Raw genomic sequence first — 9017 nt, forward strand, 5'->3', positions numbered from 1 at the left:
AGAACAGTAAGGAAAACTTTATTCGAGGGACCACTGCAGTAGGGGTTTTGCAGTAGGGGAGAGAGACTGTGCTCAACTACAAATACAATGAGGAAAAATGGGGATTGATGACCAAGGAGGAGGGTGTTAGTTGATAGAAAACTCCTAAGTGGATAGGGTAATTCTTGCTAAACTGACCTAACAGTATTTGTGCTGAAGGTAGGCCAGAGTGATCTTATATCACCTGGGGTCTAGTGGGGGCTGAGGAATTTGACCAGATATCTAGGGTGAGAGATTCTCACTAAACTGACTTGACAGGATTTCTGCTAAAACTGGATGAAGCAAAGATGGATATCGAAGCCCACAAGTCAAAGCCTGGTTGGAAAGAGGGCTCAGAGGAGCCTAACTAACGTTTAGTCAAAGAGGGAATCTTTGTCACTTTCTACATGCAAAATAAAATGCTTCCCGTCCAAGGACCCCAAAATCTCATCCTATTACAGAATCAGTGAAAAGTCCAGAATCTCCATCTAAATTAGATCGAGGTGCAGATAAGGCTCATTGAGCGTATTTCTGTAAGTGAAGCTCTTCACATAGAGTTCCTCATGGACTGAAGACTGTGACCTAAAGAGACGAGTTACCTACTCCCTCCCACAACGGACCTAATATGCAGCTATGGGACAGATAAACGGATAAGCACTATAGACATTTAAAAATGGAGGAAAAGGGAGGCACAAAGGAGTCACTTGTCCATAGCAATGTTCACATCCAGTCAGGCAAATGTCAGAGGTTCCTTGATTAGGACCTAGCTCCTTCCAAGCAAGTGATCTGAGAGAGGGAGAAAGAGAGGAAGAGAGAGCACAGTCACTTTTATGAGCTAACCTCTGAAGTCACACAACGTCACTTCCTCCTTATTCTGTTCTTTAGAAGTGAATCACTGAATCAAGTCCACACTCAAGGGAAGAGGAATTAGTTCTATCTTTTTTTTTTTTTTTGCATTTCATTATTTATTTAGATGTTTAAGGTCTCATACTAGATTTTTACAAGCTGGTGAACACTGACAAATTATTTCTCCCACAGAACTATAAGCACACATTCCCAGACAGTATAAATATATGGTTGAACTAACATTAATACACATCACCATTTTATCAATTACATAATAAAAAATTATCAAGTATCCAAATATTAAGTTACACAGCTCAAAAGGCATATAAAATATTAGATATCTGCTCAATTCATTAGCAGAAACCCACTTGTTTTTTTTGCAAGAGAGGTTGGGAAGAGAAGGAAAAGAAAAATCACACTTCAAACAAAAATAAGTTGGTAAACAACTTCAGATAAGTATGAAAAATAATTACAAGAATTTCCAAAATTTTATGATTAATAATTGCTTTAGCTACAATAACAAAGCATCTCTAACTTTAAAAAAAATTACTAAGTTAAAGAGCATATTCTACATGTTCTGCACGAGACAAAGGCAACATTTTACTAAAATACTTACAGCCTCCTCCCATTCTTCTCAGGCCCTCCCTGTAAGTTGCACCAAAGTGCAAACATTAAAATTAACTGTAAGGCTTTTTCGTCTGGAGACATTAAAGACATGTGCTTCTGTACAATGTAGATTTTCAAAATGGAGGTTTCCCATAACAGCACAAAATGAGATTTATAGGAAGACATTAAATAATAACTGTAAGACTTGGTAAAAATCCAAAAAAAAAAGTTGAGCAAACCTGATGTACACTGGTATGAATGTGGGAGACGTAAACGTAAAGTGAGCAGGCAAATAACCAGACAGGCCCTACTTTCATGTTTGAAATGACTGAAGGAATAAACCACACAAGGTCCAGAGTGTTCATAGTTCCTGGGATTTTAGTTTCTGTAGGATATGAAAAATTTACAAGTATTGTGCTGGGTATTTTGGCACCTAATCTTTCTAAATTTCTTAAATATTGATAAGATTCTGGCATGGGAATTTTGAAGACACAACTCAACACTGCATGATTTCAGACAAGGTCAATTGGTACAAATGATAAATACACTTTAAATGCTGAACAGCAAGAGTCTTTTGCTAAGTGTCCAAATAGGTTGATCGTAAAGCAAACATAGAGGCTGCAATTCTGTTAAGCTTGTGGCCTGGTAAAACTGCTTTTTAATACTCCTAGGAAGCTTCCTCAGACTTATCCACCAAGCCAACATGTTGGCTAACATGTATGATAACTTAGGTCCTGTCTCAAGCTGCTCTCAAGGCAATGGCATCCGGCACCCTAGTTTTATTGAACGTGACAGTTGTTTCTATGACCGTTGGAGTCTTAGAAGCACAGCTGCATTTTAGGACGATACTTTTCCAAATACAAAAGTTGCTTGCTGTTAAAAGCCCCACGCCGCTTTTGTCTTATGAACTGTACTGCATCTTCCTATTTCATCCCACCTTCAATTAATGCTAGGGCAACAGGCACCGGAGCTCTCCCCAGGCCTGCAACACAATGAACAGCAATGCAACAACCAGGTTCTTCATGAAACTTAATTTTCACAAGACTTAACCAGTCATCAACAATCTGGTTGGATGGCGGTGCACCATCATCAAAAGGCCAATCGAGAACATGGATGCCTTCTTTCTCCACGAGAGTAGTGTCATAAGTTGCTTCACATACTCTTACTATTGTGGTAACTCCATACTTCTTAAGTTCCTCTATGAATTTGTTTAAGGTTGCATTGGTTGGATTGTGTGTAAGAAGAAATCTCATGTTCTTGTATGTGACTTCCACAGGAGCTGGGCCGTTCATTTGAGCCATGTAGTTTAAAAACACTCAATAGGGTTATGAAAGAATGTAAAAAACTGAATACAGAAATGCTGCAAAGAAACTGAGTCTACTTCGATATACTCCACTTGAAATTCTCAGTGCTTTGAGTATGAAGCTGGGAGTAATGGGAAATGAAAGGAACCTCCTAACAAGAAGCAGCAATTCTTCAATCCAGTAATACTGAGGCAAGAGAAAGGAAGTGCACTGAGGTTTACCCCATCCAGGTCAGAACTCGTGTAAAATGCTCTGCGGGTTTCAATTCAACACTTCTGTGTCCAGGCTAACCACTCTTACGGGGGCTTCTTGGTGGAGTAGTAATGAATTTCCACAGTTCACTTGTCTGCACACAGGGCGTGCTGTGCCTGGCAGTAATCTCCACTGCTCTTCAGAAACCCCATAAATGTGTGACTAAGAACACCACAGAAAGGGCTACGTTTACTCATTGAAGATTGTGGCCTAATCACACAGCCGATCCCGAGGCGGCGGTGACACAGGTGGTGGCGGGGGCATCGGACTCTGCCATGCAGCGAGCGGCTCTGCGGAGAGCGCGTCCCCTAGTTCTATCTTTTGAAGGAAGGGATATTACAGAATTTGTAAACATTTTAAAACCATCATATCCTGTATGTAAAATGCATTATCTCTTGATGCTTTCAAGATTTTCTTTTCTTTGATTTTCATCAGTGTGACTTTGCTGAGCCTTCTCGTGGCCTTCTTTGTTGTTCTCTCCTTTGGTGTACGTTGAGCTTCTTGGATCTACATGCTAAAGTTGTTCACTGAATTTGGAGAACTTCCAAACATGATTTCTTCAAATCTTCTTTCTGCTCTTTTTTCTCCTTCTTCTAATTTCTGAGCTCTAACTGAAGGTCTGTTTGCCCTTTTTTCTTCCCCCATGGGATTCACTGATAGAACTGCCCATCTGTTGCACTGTGGCAGATCCAAAGGAGCGCTACAGCCATCCACTGTTGGATGGTAAACTGCTGACAGCCCAAAACGCTGGAGACTGTGCCGTTGAGGTGACTATTGATTGGCCATAAAGCACACAAAGTGACATTGACTGAAGCATGTAGATCATGGGCCTTTAGTAATGGACCTCCTGGGCTGTTAAGTCATTGGGCTTTAGAACAGTGGATTCTGAAGGGCACATTACATGATGAACCCTTTTATAGAGAAGATTAAACAACCTAGACTAAAGCGCAATTCTTATGTTCCATGTTTCCCGAACATGAGAATGCACTTCAGGACCACCAGACTTACAGGATCAGCGTCTGCATTTTAACAACACCCTCACATCATTTGCCTCCACACTATAATTTCAGATGCTCTAACATCATATTCTTATTGTGTGATGTCCAAACACCTGGGCTCATCTCAAAAAGCAAATTCTCAAGCTCTGCCCCAGGGGTACTATGTCGAATTGTCTGGAGGTAGAGACAGGAATCTGCGTTTTCAACAAGCACCGTAGGTTTTCTGTGTCCTCAGGTTTGAGGACTGCTGTTTTAGATAGTGGGAAATCTGGGCTGTGCTGGGCTGTGGGCTGGAAATGGAATGATGGTGTTTAGGAACTGGAACACACATGCCATGGCCTCTACTGGGAATCACTGGGGCAGATCCAGCTGATATGTGGAGAACACAGTCCTCTTGCCATCCTTAAGAATCACATGGATCTGCTGGCAGGGAGTCTGCCACATCTGTCCTTTCACTGATGGTCACCGTGGACCTAATGTGGTAGGGACCACTGACCCTGGTAATGAACCCGTTTATGATCAGGTTCTCATGAGAGCCCAAGAGAAAGGCAGCCCATCTCAGGGGTACAGGGTCAGCTGTGCTCCTGCTCCTTAGAGCCTAAGAATGGGACTAATTTCTCTATATAAGAACCCTGAAAAGTAAAAATAGTGGCCTCTTTTTCTGCATTAGCAAATGTCATTTGACACTCCCTGAAATCCAGTTTACCGTCTAGGATTTTCCTCCAGGATCAGTTTGGTCTCTGGGGTTGTGAGAGCCCAGAACTGTCCCCTGGTGACTCTCACAGCCCAGATACCCTCCTTCTGGCAGACGGAGATCCTTCTCTTTTTCCTCCCTGACTCTCAGGCCACCACAAGGATGCAATCTCCCTAGTATGGCAGTTCCACCATCCAGCAGTGGGCACAGCGGAGTAGCCCTTTGAACCAGAACATAGGGGTTGGTGTTCAGTCTCTTGGAATGAGCAGACAGTCTTAGTGGAGAGCCTCTCATAGTCACGTATTTCTTATCCTGAGAAACAGGGAGCTTTGGGTGAGCAGTGTCCCAGTGCAGGACCTCTTCCATTCTAGAGGAAGAGACTGAGGGTCAGAGCTCCATGGAACGAAAATAGGAGGATCATAACCTACTCCTGGCTAGACTCGGAGCAGATCACTTCAGCAATCTGTTCCTCAGTTTCCTCCTCCACAAGATGGAAGAAGTCAACATTATTATTGTTGAATACGGTTAAAACAACTTAGATTACATAGGATCTTGCAATTTACAAAGAACATATTTAAGGCTCATGACAACTATGAGAGTCAAACAGGGAAAGTGTTATTTCTCCTTGACAGGGGAGAAGTGAGTCTCAGAAGGTGAGGTTGTTTTGCGTTCTGTCACTTGGCTACCTCAGATAGAAGAGCAGCTCTGATGTGACCACTGGAGGCTGACCTTACTTTTCCTGTTTCCTGCATTGTCCACCTGAGGAAAGGGGACTTTCTATGTATGTGTATCTGTTAATTTCCTTCCATTAGTCACTATCTGTAGCTGCTGTCACAGAACCATTTCTGAGTGAAGTGGATGCCTCCGCCTGTGGCTCACAAAAATCCTAGGTGTGCTTTGGTTTCTGTTGGGTTGATGGCTATGGCCCCTAAAAGAAATAGAAAATCACCATTTCTTTTAAAAATCTTAAGTCTAAGTTGTTATTTCCTCCACCAGAGAATCTCATACTTTTCCCACACACTATTTTTTTTTGGCAGGGGAAGATTAGGCCTGAGCTAACTATTGCCAATCCTTCTCTTTTTGCTGAGGAAGACTGGCCCTGAGCTAACATCTGTGCCCATCTTCCTCTACTTGATATATGTGATGCCTACTACAGCATGGCTTTACCAAGCGTTGCTGTGTCTGTACCTGGGATCTGAACTGGCGAACCCTGGGCCGCCAAAACTGAATGTGCAAACTTAACCGCTGCGCCACCGGGCCAGCCCCACACACACTATTTTAAACACAGGTGCTCCCCAACACAGACTGTTAAGAGTCTTTCATGATTTCATTCACAAATATGTGTTGATCTTGTACAGAAGTCCCCAGGGCGGAAGTAGCGCTGTCTGCATTGACTATGAACCGTAAATAGGTCTCCTAGCCGTGTGCACACAGGCCTTACTCTGATAGCTTATCCAGCGTATGTGCTTATGTTCACGAGGTGAACTGACTTCCTGCAATTCATCCCAACTGCTATAATAATAATTTATCTATTATCTGACTTGTGATACCAGTTCTCCCCCAAATTGACATGCTTTTGACATCTAACCTTGATTCCTCATTTTCCCTCTATGTTAATAACATTTTTGTGAGGCAGCTTGAACTTTTTGGAGAGAAAACAAGCCTTCTGCTACTTGGCTGCCACCTCTAGGAATGTTGTTGTCATCCACAGCTTAAAGCTTTATGATCAAATATCTAACTTACCTTCAACCCAGGGCCCAGAACAGACCCACCTGGGACAGACTTGTAGCTGCTGGTGGCCTGAACCTTTGTCCAGGACGGTCCTCCCGGACAGGTGGCTCCACAGCTTCCAGCAGGAGGAGCAGTGGGGACCCAGGCTTGGCTGCAGGTTCCCTTGCAAACCTGCTTTTCCTTTAGCTTGTTCAATAAGACAACAGTCCCCATTTTGACAAGCTTGACTTAGGTTTTGCCAGCTCAGCCAAAAAATACCTGATGGTTACATCAAGGTTACATTTTTTACTAGGAATAAAATGGGATTTTTATTTGCCCAAATAGCATGGTCCACCTCAAGCAAAAGCTCTATCTATTCAGCACTTTTTTGCCTTTTTCAGTTTGTGGCCAATTATGCTTCCTTCACACCCAGAAATCTCAAGAGGGTTTTGGAGGGCATGTGAACTCTTAGAGCAACACTAAGGTTTCTATACTGCAAGCAGAGGAAGTGTGATGCCTTCCGTTGCCTGAGAATTTTAGAAGTGAAGTAGCAGGCGGACAGAAATAATTTTTACCAATATACTCCAGGATTGAAAGGAAGCTTTTGTTTCATTCAGAACTGTGTTTGGAATACAGTAGATTATTTTTCTGTAGTAGTGCTAAAGCCGATAATAGAGAAAACCACCACAATTTTGTCCCAAGTTTAGACTGGGCAGTGAAAGGGTTTACCTACCTGTGAGACCTGGTGTCCTCCTCGCTCTGCAGCACTGATGGGATTTGTGTTCTGTGAGATCTTTGCAAACTGCACAGAGGAATTGCTGGTTGTCCAAGGAATAGAAAAAGGCCCTTTCCTTGTTCTGCTGGCAGAACCAAACTTCTTGTGCTGGATTCTCATTCCTGGGCTCCAGTGTTTGGAGGATGGAGACGAAACTGGCCAGAGTCCTGTTGGGCCTGATGTCCCCCCCTCCCGAAATGGCTTTTTATAGAGTGGACAGCACATGGCTCCCTTAGTGGATGTAGGAGTGACACAGCACTCAGTGATGCAGCCCTGGCAGAAGCTGCAGCCACAGAACAAGCTCACAGGTCCTTCATGTGCTCCATGCAGACAATGCAGGTATCTCTTTCAGGGGGTTCCCAAGAGTGGACCCAGTCTCCATGACTGCTGTCCAAGCTGTGCTCAGCAATCCCTTCTTAACTAACTCTGACTCTGTGACAGGAGGAGGACGTGGTTAGGGATGTGCAAAGGAATTGAGATGAGAAGAGGAGTTGTTCAGGATAGAGAGGGATAACATGTGCCACTACTGCTGGGCCCCTGCAACAGCCTCCTAACTGGGCCCCGCAGATACATTCTCACTCTCTCAGATCTCTTCTCCACGCTGCGCCAGAGTGAGCTTTCCCAAAATAGACTCTCATTTTCACTTCTCTGTTTACCGGGCCAGCCAAGGAGGGCTTAGCGGGCCTGGCCTTTATCATCAGCCTCCCCTCTCTCTCCCACCTTCTTTCCCTCCAACCATGAGAGCAAACATAAGCTGAACATCAAATATGTTCCAGGCACTGTTCTCACCTCTTCACATGTATCAACTCAATTAATCGTCACCACATCCCTAAAACTTCACTCTTTTCACAGGTGAGGACTGCAGTGCACCGACGGTAAGAAACTTGCCAAGGTCACACAGCTAAGTGGGCGGTGGAGGAAATACTAGAATCTAGGTGGTCCAGGTTGAGGCCTGCACTCCTCAGCACCACCCTGCATGTGCCTCCAGCTTCCCTGGACTTGATCAGTCCTGTGAACCTGCCACACTGTCCAGTATCCAGGATTTCTCCCCAGTTGTTTTCCTCTATACAAATCACATGTCATCTGTCAACTCCTGTTCTTCTTCAGGCTTGGTTCAAACGTCACCTCCTCAGGGAGGACGTTCTGAGCTGCTCCCAGTCTGGAGTGGGCATCCTTGTTCTATATTCCAAATGCCTAGCTCTCCAGCTCAACTATTTAGTATATAAACCCACAGAGCACATTTGACTTGCTAATTAATTCATCCCCAGTGCTTGGCAGATATCAAGCCCAAAATCAATATAATCTGAGTTGATAATTTAATACAGTTCCCCAAAAAGTAGTTGAAGAGGGCTTCTTGTTTCTCACCATGGTGGGCTAGGACATTTGGACCAACCTTCCTACTGAAAACAACCATTTATTTGGATGTAGTTTACCTTGTTTATGACTATAGAATCTTCAGATACTTCAAAGGCTATTATATGAAGAAGTATATTTATTCTGTTTGATTGTATAGATCGGAAATTGGTCATTCTGCAGAAGATTCAGAGAGACAGAATTGTGCTCATGAGGAAGAACTTTTGTTTGTGTGTGTGTTTTTTTTTTAACTAAGGCTTAACCATAAAATGGGCTGCCTTGGTAAGCGGTAAGCTCTCTATCACTAAAGAGATTCAACCACTCACTCTTCATGTTGTATAGAGACTTTTGACAATGTTTAGGCATCAACCACCTGATCTCTGAGGCCCCTTCCTCACTTAACTTGCCATTGTAGATCAAGCACTAGGTCAGGTGTCAGAGGACTTGGGTTCCACTAGCTG

The 9017-nt window shown here is 43.5% G+C and overlaps 1 pseudogene; it reads right to left on the reverse strand.

Moving 5' to 3' along the window:
* Positions 1-2089: 2089 nt before the first annotated feature.
* LOC139046061 (protein tyrosine phosphatase type IVA 1 pseudogene) lies at positions 2090-2860 on the reverse strand (annotated as a pseudogene).
* Between the last annotated feature and the right edge of the window lie 6157 nt (positions 2861-9017).

The sequence above is a fragment of the Equus asinus genome, chromosome 8 (assembly GCF_041296235.1).
Source record: "Equus asinus isolate D_3611 breed Donkey chromosome 8, EquAss-T2T_v2, whole genome shotgun sequence".
Taxonomy (NCBI): Eukaryota; Metazoa; Chordata; class Mammalia; order Perissodactyla; family Equidae; genus Equus; species Equus asinus.